Raw genomic sequence first — 14,876 nt, forward strand, 5'->3', positions numbered from 1 at the left:
GCAAAGTACAAGTACTATGTCTGATTCAATCAAACTGCTGTGAAAGAGTCATATAATACTATTTTGTGAAATAAAACACTAATGCTTTAAAGCAAGATACTTTTCTTCTGTTAGCATCTCATAACATCAACTGGCAATGCAGTAAATCTTTGTCAATTGCATTTTATAGTCATTTTTTGCTATAAAGAGGAAATTGCACAGACAAAATATGGATATTGCAGAGAATAAGTAGGTAATATGTTAAACCCTAAACTTCTTGTTTGTTGCTCTCTACATGGTATGTTCACACTAAATTGTGTTTCACACACACACATGCAAACTATGGATGTGCAAAATTATATCAACAATCGATAAGAAATTCAGATATATGTATATGTATATATAGTTGAAGTCAAAAGTTTACCTGCACCTTGCAGAATCTGCAAATTGTTAATTATTTTACCAAAATAAGAGGGATCATGCAAAATGCATGTTATTTTTTATTTAGTACTGACCTGAATAAGATATTTCACATAAAAGACGTTTACTAATAGTCCACAAGAGAAAATATTAGCTGAATTTATAAAATGGCCCTGTTCAAAAGTTTACATTACCACAGATTCTTTGGTTTTTCAGCATTTGTGTATATTTGAACTCTTTCCAACAATGACTTTTGGGATCCATCTTTTCACACTGAGGACAACTGAGGGACTCATATGCAACTATTACAGAAGGTTCAAATGCTCACTGATGCTTCAGAAGGAAACACAATGCATTAAGAGCTTTTCAGGGGTGAAAACTTTTGAACGGAATTAGGATGTGTAGCCTACATTTTTCTTATTTTGCCTAAAATAATATATATATATTTAGTATTGCCCTTAAGAAGGCTAGAGAAGATACTTACATGATCCCTAGAAGACAAAATAATTAAAATTTACCCTAATCTTCTAATTAAAAAAAATTCAACCCCCAGCTCAATGCATTGTGTTTCCTTCTGGAGCATCAGTGAGCGTTTTAACCTTCTGTAATAGTTGTGTATGAGTTGTCCTTAAAATCATAAAGTCATTTCAAATACGCTAAAATGCTGAAAAAACAAAGAATTTGTGGGACGTAAAGGATTTTTTCTGAAAAACAGTTTAATTGTTCAGGACAAACAAGAAACTCATGAACATCATCACTAAACAAAAAACAACAGTAGTAAGAATCAAGTGTATGTAAACTGTTGGACAGGGTCATTTTTATAAATTCTGTTATTTACTCTTGTGGACTATATGTAAAAGTCTCAGTACTAAATAAAAACTAACATTCATTTTGTATGATCCCTCTTATTTTGGTAAAATAATTAACATTTTGCAGATTCTGCAAGGTGTATGTAAACGTTTGACTTCAACTGTATATTACGTAAATGTATTTATTTAATACATTTTATTAAATCAAATTTAATATATAGTTTTGCATGCTAGAAAAATTATGTTCTTAAACCCTGCTACCATTCACAAATGCCTGTTTTACACAACTTTCTACTGTGTCTTTTTTTTTTTATATTTTTGCATTACAGGCTACCTAACAGAATACTTTTTGTCCAAAATCAAAATCATCTTCCACCTACACCCCACACACATCCAAATCAAACTCTGTCCAGCTTGTACGAACAAGCGCCTGACTGTCCCTCCTATTGCCTCAGTCAGCATTTCAGCTCTTTATGAGTGGATTCCATCCAGGATTCCTAAAAAAGACTTTATTTATATCATCAAACTGAAACAAGCCTTGTCATTATGAGATCCCACTGAACGCTGATGCTCCACCCTGTGTCTATTTCCAGTCCAAAGGGGCTGAAGAGTGGAGAAACCAGCCCTGCCCTGCTGGCTATGGGGTGTTATTACCAGTCAATGACAGACTATGTCTTCCCCTCTCTCTTTCCCCTCCTTTCCCTCTTCTGCACTCTGTTTTTCTGCCAATGGCTTCCACATGGCCTGTGGTTCAGTTTAACCTTAAGCATCTGCCACACACACACACACACACACACACACACACACACGTTGGGTTTACATGTTTTATGGGGACATTCCATAGGCGTAATGGTTTTTATACTGTACAAACCGTATTTTCTATCGCCCTACACCTACCCTACACCTAAACCTAGCCCTCACAGGAGATTGTGCACACTTTTACTTACTCAAAAAAACTCATTGGGCATGATTTATAAGCCTGTTTCCTCATGGGGACCTAAGAAATGTCCCCACAAGGTCAAAATCTACTGGTATTACTATCCATTTGGTCCCCACAACGTGATGAATACCAGGTACACACACACACACACACACACACACACACACATCCTCACTGGAACGTCTCATTGTGACAGTTAAAATGGATGTTTCTCAGAAACGTAATGTGAATTTACAGTTTTTCTCAATTAGTCAGGGGGCCAAAACTGATATTAAAACTTTGTCGGACACTTTTTGGTACAAGCATACAACCTATCCAATATTAATATTTAACCTCTCAACATGTGTTCTAGCCAGGTTGTCAGCTTAGAAAATGATTTTTTGTCCATTTTAACACTATATTCTTAAAAGTGGTAAAAGCGGATTTTGTTTCCCAAAGTGCTTCCATAATCTTCCATGTTACCTAGCCTACTGTAATTTTGGGCAAATGTGCAATATAATCCAATTTATGTGCAATAATGATAATTAAAAAAATAATAATCAATAAATACCACAAAGGAAAACATCATGAAGGGAAAGGGATGGAACCGTGTAGCCCATGCTCACAAACTTGCCTTTGAAGCACTTTGGAGAATACTGTGGCCAACCTTTCTGCAATGGGTGGATGACAATGATAGCACAATAGACAACAGTTGCTTTGAGTTGGCAGACACACTCTCCGAACACATACAATGTGGAGAAATTGAGGCAGCTGCAGCATGCTATGAAGATCTTGTTCTGAAAGTTGGAGAGGTTCAAGATCTCCATGCTGAGTTTGACCAGGCTTATGGCTTACAAACCAACATTTACCTTCTGGCGACAATACATGGACCTTGTGTCTATTCTCCTGGTATTCACACGGGCACTGAGATCTGATGACTGGAAGCTTTACATGTCAGCCTTCAAGAGCTTGATGCCCTGGTTTGCTGCATATGATTACACCCACTACACAAGATGGGGTGCTGCATTCATAGCAGACATGGAACATCTGGCACAGACAGCACCATGTGTCTACCAGGGCTTCCTTGATGGTGATTTTGTAGCCAAAGAGGCCAAACACTACCCTGGAAATCCAGAGATCTCACGAGAGCACAATTTGAATTGTCTCTGCAATTACGCATTACATTAGCAGTTCTGGGAACCAATCAAATCGGTTTATCTGATGTAGGCGGGCCAGAGGAGAGCTAAGCCGATGACGACAGCGCTGCGACGTCCGGAATCATTTAGTAAACATTGAACAATGGCTATAGATGAAAACCAGTTGTTTGAAACGGCTTTGGCCGCTACAATGAGTTAGACTTGGCTTTTCATATAAAAGAGGAACAGAAAACCTAGCTCGAATCGTTCCTTTGCAAGAAGGACGTTTTTGCTGTTTTGCCGGCTGGACACGGCAAGAGTTTAATCTATCAGTTAGCTCCGCTGTTGTGATTGGTCATGGCGTTATCCAATTGCGTGCAGTGAGAGTTTCAAATGCATGCTTGGTGCCGCCCCTCGAGGTAGGCCCTTTTCATTGCTCAATGCCAGACCCTTAATCTTAATAAATTAAGGTCTGGGTTTTTTCCAGGCTAGCCAAACACAGCTTCAACAAGGTGCCATTTGATCTTTGCCTTGAGAATATCAACAAAACCAGAAAGGTTGCTGGAGGATTGGTAAGCATCACTAGAAATGAGACAGCTAGAAACCGTTGGTCCATCACCTACAGTGAACGTGCATCTTTAGCACAGGACACTAGACCCCTATTTGGATGAAAGCAGGAACTGCCAAGAAACCACGCTACATTTAAGTGCATGACATTAAAATGTCAAATCATATTCTGGAGGGTCTGTTGGCTTTTCATGCCATTACTGGATGTGACACTACCAGTCAGTTCACTGGAATAGGAAAAAGGACAGCGTGGAAAGTGTTCCAGCAGTGCCCTCATCTTCTCCACAACTTTGGTGAGGATGAAGTACCAAGTACAGCTGTTCTATCCTCAGCAGAACAGTTTGTCTGCAAACTGTATCATCCAAAAACAACCAGCATTTCAATCCATGATGTTCGCTGTGCCCTGTTTCGGAAAGTGAAAGCCAATGTGGATACTTTGCCACCAACTCAGGATGCCTTGGTTCTACACCTTATGAGGGCCCACTATCAAACAAAGATTTGGAAACAGTCACTGGTGACCCATCCACAGTTGCCCTCACCAACCAATTGTGGTTGGCACATGAAGGATGGAATGCTTGTCCCCCAGCTTTTGACCAAAGAACCTGTACTGGCCAGGTGCTTGGAGCTGAAAATACAGGTCCTTTTCAAAAAATTTGCATATTGTGATAAAGTTCATTATTTTCTGTAATGTACTGATAAACATTACACTTTCATATATTTTAGATTCATTACACACAACTGAAGTAGTTCAAGCCTTTTATTGTTTTAATATTGATGATTTTGGGCATACAGCTCATGAAAACCCAAAATTCCTATCTCAAAAAATTAGCATATTTCCTCCGACCAATAAAAGAAAAGTGTTTTTAATACAAAAAAGTCAACCTTCAAATAATTATGTTCAGTTATGCACTCAATACTTGGTCGGGAATCCTTTTGCAGAAATGACTGCTTCAATGCGGCGTGGCATGGAGGCAATCAGCCTGTGGCACTGCTGAGGTGTTATGGAGGCCCATGATGCTTCGATAGCAGCCTTAAGCTCATCCAGAGTGTTGGGTCTTGTGTCTCTCAACTTTCTCTTCACAATATCCCACAGATTCTCTATGGGGTTCAGGTCAGGAGAGTTGGCAGGCCAATTGAGCACAGTAATACCATGGTCAGTAAACCATTTACCAGGTCGTGCTGAAAAATGAAATCTTCATCTCCATAAAGCTTTTCAGCAGATGGAAGCATGAAGTGCTCCAAAATCTCCTGATAGCTAGCTGCATTGACCCTGCCCTTGATAAAACACAGTGGACCAACACCAGCAGCTGACATGGCAACACAGACCATCACTGACTGTGGGTACTTGACACTGGACTTCAGGCATTTTGGCATTTCACTCTCCCCAGTCTTCCTCCAGACTCTGGCACCTTGATTTCCGAATTACATGCAAAATTTGAGCAACAGTCCAGTACTGCTTCTCTGTAGCCCAGGTCAGGCGCTTCTGCCGCTGTTTCTGGTTCAAAAGTGGCTTGACCTGGGGAATGCGGCACCTGTAGCCCATTTCCTGCACACGCCTGTACACGGTGGCTCTGGATGTTTCTACTCCAGACTCAGTCCACTGCTTCCGCAGGTCCCCCAAGGTCTGGAATCGGTCCTTCTCCACAATCTTCCTCAGGGTCCGGTCACCTCTTCTCGTTGTGCAGCGTTTTCTGCCACACTTTTTTACTTCCCACAGACTTCCCACTGAGGTGCCTTGATACAGCACTCTGGGAACAGCCTATTCGTTCAGAAATTTCTTTGTATCTTACCCTCTTGCTTGAGGGTGTCAATGATGGCCTTCTGGACAGCAGTCAGGTGGGCAGTCTTTTAAAAGCCTCAGGAATCCTTTGCAGGTGTTTAGAGTTAATTAGTTGATTCAGATGATTAGGTTAATAGCTTGTTTAGAGAACCTTTTCATGATATGCTAATTTTTTGAGATAGGAATTTTGGGTTTTCATGAGCTGTATGCCCAAAATCATCAATATTAAAACAATAAAAGGCTTGAACTACTTCAGTTGTGTGTAATGAATCTAAAATATATGAAAGTCTAATGTTTATCAGTACATTACAGAAAATAATGAACTTTATCACAATATGCAAATTTTTGGAAAAGGACCTGTATGTGGATGCAAGGAAAGTGGAAGTCAGTGCAGTACCAATGTCGAAAATGTGGAATATTTTGCAGTGGGGCATGTGGGTGTGCCTGTGCAGCTTGGTGAAAGAATACTCAGGTACTCACATCATTATTATTGAGTTTTGCCACATTATATGCAACTATATTGTTTTAGATTATTTGGCATTGTATTGTTTTTCCTGTTTTGTAGATTAAATTTATTTTATGCTTTTGGATGCATGCATGCATGTTTTGTATTGGGAAGCTATTCATTATCAATACGGTAAACTCTTCTTTTGTGTCAGACTGAGCACATGGACATGGTCCCTGGTTGCCTTCTGTTGGCTACATTTCCGCCTTGACATTAAAGTATAACTTGTGCAGCCTTGCACTGTCTCCACCTACAGTCTTTAAACTTGGCTTGACTCATTCCCATAGATAGGGGTACTGATTGATAGAGGTTTTGGGAAATTATGTTATGTTTCCAAGCTGATATTCTATTTGAAAACTGGTTATCTTTAGGCGGAGATAGTTTTTTTCATGTTCTAGTTCTGTTATCTCTTACACTTTACAATAGATGTTCGTTCTGACACTTTAGCAGACATCCCATGAGTGTTAGCTTTCGTTTGATACCATTTTTTATGTATATGGGCCTTGTGGTTGTGGAGATATTCAACATTTATTGTTGACATGTCGTGTTGCGCAGGAAACCACAAAATCAGCCTAAAATTGCTTGTACAAGTCACAAAAAAAAAAATTCAGCTTGACAACAACCCTAATATCTTACCTATGGGTGTCTTCTAACTAAAAAAATAGGGTGACAGCTTGTACCAAAACATGTCCGCAAAAGTCTTAACGGAAGCCCTTTTCAGAATTGGCCCCCTGACTAAATTGCTAAAACACTATAACCAGTCTTTTGAACTAAAATTTCAAAACTATAACGCCATTTCTCAAAAAGCACACCCATTTCCCTAAACATTAAACACTATTCCCTGCTTTGACACATGAGTTATATTTGGTGAACTGTTACTGCAAAACTCTACACACAAATCCCTACATTTCTCAGTGCTTACACCATGTGGTCATTTAGAAAGCACAAGCATTCAATATTGTTCACTCAAGTCTGCGAAGTTTGAGCTCAATTAGCACACAATTACCCAACTGGAAACACTAGGAGTCAAAATTTAGCACACACTAATCAGAATCTTCAATGGAGATAAAAGAGCCAAAGTCAGCTTACAGTGTTTCTCAGTCACTTTGGTGCATTTCTCAGATCAGAAATGAAATTGCCAAAACTACTTGTTCAACATCCACATCATCTAGTCTCTTGTGCACATCATAAAAAGCGTCTCTTTCTTCTGATCAAGTTGTGATTGCTTTGGCACATTCATACAACTGATTATATACATTTGTCTGCGGTTTCCTACATTATCAGTTGCTATTGTCATGTTGCTCAAAATGTATTATATATTTCTCTGTGCAAAAGTCTTACCCCTCAAAACATCAAGTCATTAGCTCATCGTATAAGTCATTACCTACTGTAAATGCAAAATTTTTGATCTAGTTGTCATAAACTGTCAATCATATATTCTACACATTTCTATTAGACTTTTTGTAAATTTGCCATGAATTATTCAAGTGAATCTTGACTTTCACTAATGAAGAATAATATAGATCAACCAATGATAAAGCAGTTCTCTGAAAAAGCTCAAAGGTACATTTCATGAACCTTCAATTGGAAAGCATATATAGACAGAGGACAACGCAGGAGTTACAAATTCTGACAGTGGGCTTTCTCATTTTTATTTTCACCTTTGTGCCCATATTTCCTTTTCTTTTCTGTTTCACAATGACGTTGTAATGCATTTTTTTTTTTTGTCAGACCACTAGTACAAGTGTAACTTTGAATCCTATTCAGTCTTTTTCAATCAATATCCCACCTATAGTAATGTGTAATTTTGAAGAGGAAGAGTAGGAGGTGAAAGAGGAAGAGGAGGAGAAGAAGGAGAAGGATGATGACGACAACGACAACATGGAAGAGACAGGAAGGGCAAGGGAAAGAAGACAAGCAGTCTCATATATTTTAGTTGATGGGTGCCAGGGTTGGATTAGGCATGCAAGAGGATTTGACCCCTGCTGCCTGGCCAGGGCTAATTTAGCCTGTGATGCTGAAGAGGTTCTTTGGCCTGTTCCAGACCAAACACAGGATGTTGGGCAGAATAATTATTTTGTTGTTGTTTGCTGTTTTGTTCTGTTTTCTACAGTACATTACTGTAAAGTAAGAAATAAAACACTTGCAAATACATACATTTGTTGTGTTCATCATGTGAAAAGTTTTTTTTTATTGTTTTAGTAGTATTGTTTTGAATTTATCTCATCAGTGTGTAAAACTGTGTTGTAGTGTGAGTTTTTTTGAGGATTTGTGTGTCATGTCTGAGAGCAAAGTTTGGTTTTTCAGCAAGATTGAGTTGTTTTGAGTGGAGAGCTTCATTTTGACCTCAATATAGGAAGTTTGGGGAATTGAGTTAGGAGTTGTGGATTTGTGTTTAGAGTTTCGCAAATAAGAGGCGCAATTTCAAGAAATGTGTTTAAGCAATTGAGAAAAACTGTAATCAAGAAATAAGCTGATTTAATAAGAACAATGATATGGAGTCTTCTGCTTCTGTCTGTGAAATTGTAGGTCTACAGGAGACAGGGTGCTACAGCTGTCTCTTTTGGCCGTTAGGAAACGCTACCGGCACCTTGGGATTGGCAGCTACATCATGGAGGTAAACACATACACAAATTGTTTCTGTTTGAACCTTCTCAATACCCTTGTACTTTTTCTACTTTGTAAACGACTGTGTATATCAGTGCTGCTGTATCTGTACAAAATACTTAAGGGATACGTTCACTCCTGAATTAAAATTTCCTGGTAATTTACCCACATGTCATCCAAGATGTTCACGTCTTTCTTTCTTCAAACAAAAAGCAATTAAGGTTTTTGAGGAAAACATTCCAGGATTTTTCTTCATATAGTGGACTTTAATGGGGATCAGCAGGTTGAAGGTCCAAATTGGAGTTTCAGTGCAGCTTCAAAGGGCTCTACATGATCCTAGCCAGGGAATAAGGGTCTTATCTAGCAAAACGATTAGTCATTTTCTAAAAAAAATAAAAATTGATATACTTTTTAAACACAAATTCTCATCTTGCACTAGCTCTACAATGCACATCTACAGCTTCAAGGGTTATGTAATCATGTTGAAAAGGTCACACATGGTTAATTCTTTGTGTACTTAGGTTCAAAAAAGTAGGGCAGGGTGAAAAACTTGACTTTCTTTGCACATTCGCTTTGTGAACTGTGGGTTGGTACTTCCGCCTATGTCACATGTGACCTTTTCAACCTGAGTGCGTAATGGACGCAGAGCTAGTGCAAGACGAGCATTTGTAGTTAAAATGTATATACTTTTTTATTTTTTTTTATTTTAACTTATCATTTTACTACATAAGACCCTTATTCCTTGGCTGGGATTGTGTAGAGCCCTTTGAATCTGCACTGAAACTCCAATTTAGACCTTCAACCCACTGATCCCCATTGAAGTCCACTATACAGTATGGAGACAAAAACTTGAATGTTTTCCTCAAAAACCTTTATTTCTTTTCGACTGAAGAAAGAAAGACATGAACATCTTGGATGACATGGGGGTGAGTAAATTATCAGGAAATTTTAATTCTGGAGTGAACTAATCCTTTAATGAACAGAGCCTAGATGATTGTATTTTGCACAGACACTGCCCTCTGTTGTTTGCATTTCGTTTTTTGTAAAAAAAAAGTTTTTGTTTCAGCTTTTGAAGACTCAGTCTGTAGTAGGGCAATATGATACACTTGTTGCCCACGCTGACACTGATGCAGTAGGTTTCTTCAAATGCCATGGGCTCAGCGATGACCTCCTGCTCAATGAACAGTTCAAGTACGGATAATGCATCCCACAATGCATGTTATGCTGTCACATGGTTGTCAGAATTTAAACCTAAATGTATAACAATAATTGTCTATATACAGCTATCTAATGCATATTACGCAAAAAAGTACATAAAAGGGCCTAGATGCCAATTATATTTATCACTTGGCATATATATTATATGAAATGTCATAAAACAAGGCAGCTGAACATAGTAAACAGATGGAACAAGTGACTCGTTCTTGGCCAGAATAAGACTGACTTTTAACTAGAGTTTACGCTGATCATTAAACATCTGGCTCTGTGTGTGAAACTACTATGCCTCTATTGACAGTGGATATGAGACAGAGGTTTCATATAAAAATGTTTTATTGTTTAAACAAACAGTGCCATCTATAGGCCAGGTGGTATATTTGGACTGTTGTAGCATGAGATTTAGAAATACAATAAAATGCGTTTTATTTAATTGCAGTTAACCTCAAAATGTTTCTGTAGTTACTGCATTATATTTTATTTTAAAATATTTATTTAAATGTGACCCTGGATCACAAAACCAGTCATTAGGGTACTTGGAAATTATAAAACATCTGAAAGCTAAATAAATAAGCTTTCTATTGATGTATGGTTTGTTAGGATAGGACAATATTTGGCCAAGACACAACTGTTTTGTTACAAAAAAATCTAAATATTGACCAAATCAGCTTTAAAGTTGTCCAAATGAAGTTCTTAGCAATGCATATTACTAATCAAAAATGAAGTTTTGATATATTTACAGTAGGAAATTTACAAGATGTCTTCAAGGAACATGATCTTTACTTAATAGCATTATGATTTTTGGCATAAAAAAGTCATTTTGACCCATACAATGTATTGTTGGCTATTGCTATAAAAATACCTGTGCTATTTCTGAATGGTTTTGTGGTCCAGGGTCACAAATATTGTTAAAAAATAAAACAACAGTGCTAATACAACCAAAACAGTAATTCAACATTGATTATTAAGCAGTTTTTTTGTTTTTAAATTGGTGCTCTATAACTTCTGGAAGACATTGTGTAATTTTGTTTTGGTATATTACACAGAGAGCTGAAAGATGATTGGACTAACAGTATTCTCATGAGCTACCTGCCACCCTATACTACAGGTGAGGCACACACACACACACACACACACACTGATTACCACAGATTGACAATTTCATGTTTTCATTCTACACATTTTCCTTTAGACCTAGAGATGAGAAATCCTTCTTTCTCGCTGAGTTTACAAGAGGTAGAGATGAACATGGATTTGGCGTGAGTTGATCTTCCCTGTATTATGCAGCTGCTAGAGTATTCTGTGTAGTTGCTAAGTTTGTCCTAACTCTAAATGTGAGCTATAATCACCACTAATAACAATCTAAAATGTATTAAACAACATCTGATAACCAGGTTAGTCATCTCTGTTTTTTTTAGAAAGTCGCAGGCTCTCTTTGCATATCAGCAACAGGTCATGTGTGTGACGAGGCTACTCGAAGAGGTCAAGATCTTGCGCAAACAGGTGATATTATATTTCGTATGATATTTGATAGTGTTCTTACTAATCAGCAGGTGTCACATGAGTGCATTATAATCATATAGACTGTGTTTCTATGTCATGTTGCTCATGTATCTGTGTGTGTGTGTACATACTCACATACTTCCATGGCGACTGGCTTTTCAGATAGATTTACAGCGTAAGGAAGTGGACCATCTAAACTCCAAGCTAGAACTCGAAAAACGAAAGCGCCAGGATGTAGGTATGTTGGTACAGGTGCAAATGTGTTATACCTCCATATTTGCCTGCTTGTTTTACACTGAGCACAATTATGAAGGTTTAAGCAGCACTTACCAGGCGTGTTCACAAGTCAAGTTTAAAAAGCATTTTGCTGATTTAATATTACATATTTTTGGGCAGTTTAATCATTAAATGGGAAGGTTTTTCCAGTTATTGGAAATTGGCACTGGGTCTAAGGAATCATTTATTTTTTCAGATTGGTTAAATGTATTAATATATCATTGTTTTTGTGGTTGTTATTTCCGAATTTAATATAGGGGTATAAAATTTAGATGTGTTCCAATGCATGTTTGAGTCTTTTAAAACTTACAGGAGAAGTTTACTTCCAGAACAAAAATTTACAGATTATCTACTCCTTATCTGATAATGTACCTCCTTATAATCCAAGATGTTCATGCCTTTCTTTCTTAAGTCGTAAAGAAATTCCGTTTTTTGAGGAAAACATTTCAGGAATTTTCTCCTTATAGTGGACTTCTATGGTGCCCCGAGTTTGAACTTCCAAAATGCGAAATCCGGTTTAATAAACAATACCAGCCGAGGAAGAAGGATCTTATCTAGCGAAATGGTCCGTTATTTTTTATTGACAATTTATATACTTTTTAACCTCAAACTTGTCTTGTCTTGCTCTGTTTGATCTCTGTTTTTTTCCAGTTCAAGACAGTCAGGGTATGTCGAAAAACTGTAAAAAAAAAAAAAAAAAAAAAACTTATTTTTTGTTGGGTTTTTGATCTTCTTTGCATGTTCACTTTGCAAACACTGGGTCAGTACTTCTGCAGTGATGATTTTGAAATCAGAGAACATATGATGGAAGTTTTTCGACATATCCTAACTGTCTTGAACCGGAAAAAACAGAGTTCAGACAGAGCAAGACAAGACAAGCACTTGAGGTTAAAAAGTATATAAATCGTCATTTTTAAAAACAAAATAACTGATCGTTTCACTAGATAAGACCCTTCTTCCTCAGCTGGGATCATTTACAACTGCATATGGGATAGTTTGAAGTCGCATTTAAACTGCATTTTGGAAGTTCAATCTCGGGGCACCAAAGAAGTCTACTATATGTTTTCTCAAAAAACATAATTTCTTTACGACTGAAGCGAGAAAGAAAGACATGAATCTGTAAATTTTTGTTCTGGAAGTAAGCTTCTCTTTTAATTCCCTAACTCTAAATTTACTTTGAGTGTTAGATGATGGAAAATGTGATCTACACTACCAGTCAAAAGTTTTTGAACAGTATGATTTTTAATGTTTTCAAAGAAGTCTTTTCTTCTCACCAAGCCTGCATATATTTAATTTAAAGTACAGCAAAAGCAGTATAAAATAGCTGTTTTCTATTTGAATATATTTTAAAATGTAATTTATTCCTGTGGTTTCAAAGCTGATTTTTGCTGTCTATATTGAAGACAGCTGAGTCATTTTTTTCAGGTTTCTTTGATTAATAGAAAGTTCAGAAGAACAGCATTTATCTGAAGAAGAAATCTTTTGTAACATTATAAATGTCTTTATCATCACTTTTGATCAATTTGAAGCATCCTTGCTAAGTAAAAGTATGAATTTCTATAATTAAATAAAATATTATACTGACTCCAAGCTTTTGAATGGTATAGTGTATAGTGTTACAAAAGCTTTTTATTTTCAAATAAAAATCAAATATCAAAAAAATCCTGTTTTAAATATTGATATTAATAATAATAAAAATGTTTCTAAAACAGCAAATCACTAGCCTGGAACAAATCCAGACCCTAATCTATTAAGATTAAGGGTCTGGCATCGAGCAATGAATAGGGCCTAACTCGAGGGGCGGCACCAAGCATGCATTTGAAACTCTCACTGCACGCAATTGGATAACGCCACGACCAATCACAACAGCGGAGCTAACTGATAGACTAAACTCTTGCCATATCCAGTCGGCAAAACAGCAAAAACATCCTTCTTTCAAAGGAACAATTCGAGCGCGGTTTTCTGTTCCTCTTTTATATGAAAAGCCAAGACTAACTCGTTCATTGTAGCGGCCAAAGCCGTTTCAAACAACTGGTGTTCATCTGTAGCCATCTTTCAATGTTTACTAAATGATTCCGGACGTCGCAGCGCTGTCGTCATCAGTTTAGCTCGCCTTTGGCCCGCCTACATCAGATACACCGATTTGATTGGTTCCCAGAACTGCTTACGTAATGCAGTAACGTGCATCATTGCTCGATGCCAGAGTGTCTTGCAGAGCTAATTCAAATTGTGCTCTCGCGAGACCTCTGGATTTCCAGGGTAGCAAATCACCATATTAGAACGATTTCCGAAGGATCACGTGACACTGATAACTGGAGTAATGATGTTTAAAAAATAAGCTTTGATCACAGGAATAAATTACATTTTAAAATAGACTTCAATAGGAAGCAGTTATTTTAAATAATAAAAACATTTCACAATATTAATGCTTTCGCTGTATTTTGGATCAAATAAATGCAGGTTTGGTGAACAGAAGAGACTTCTCTAAAAAACATTAAAAATCTTACTTTAAAAAAACTTTTGACTGGTAGTGTAAGTGCAAAAAGAAGAAAACAGAATGCACAGTTAAATATCTCTTATTCACCATTACTTAAAAATGACAAAATATTAGCTAAAACGTTTCAGATAAATGATAAAAATGATATTTTAAAAAGATTAAAAAACCACTGAAAAATACTTTTATTTTATTCTTGTTTACATATTCTGTAGAAAACAGGTTCTTGTTGTACAGACTGAAGAACACACAAGAATTGTTAGACAGTATTTCCTCAGACTCAGGTGAGTGTTTTTTTCATCTAGCAGCTGTAACCAACACATATGAACCGTGATACCCTCCATTCTCAGCTGAACAGTTGCTCTGAAATGCTCATATAATGGTTACCCACAAGATCCCTGCCTGGCATATTGACTCAGCAACCATGCTATTCTTTTGAAGCACCTGACCAATAACAAGCTCAGCCTGACCTTTGCTCGCACCTCCAATTATAAGAGCTACTTGTCTTCTAGCCTGTGACTCATAGAGCATAGTGTGCTGGCTTATAATGACTCATAAAACACTACTGGCTCCACAGTGAGGGATGAAGAAAAACCCATAAGATTGATCCTGTCCATAAAATCAAAGCAAAGAGAGGCACAATAATGAGTGCAATAAATTCAGGGT

The sequence above is a fragment of the Garra rufa genome, chromosome 25 (genome assembly GCF_049309525.1).
Source record: "Garra rufa chromosome 25, GarRuf1.0, whole genome shotgun sequence".
NCBI classification, from domain to species: domain Eukaryota; kingdom Metazoa; phylum Chordata; class Actinopteri; order Cypriniformes; family Cyprinidae; genus Garra; species Garra rufa.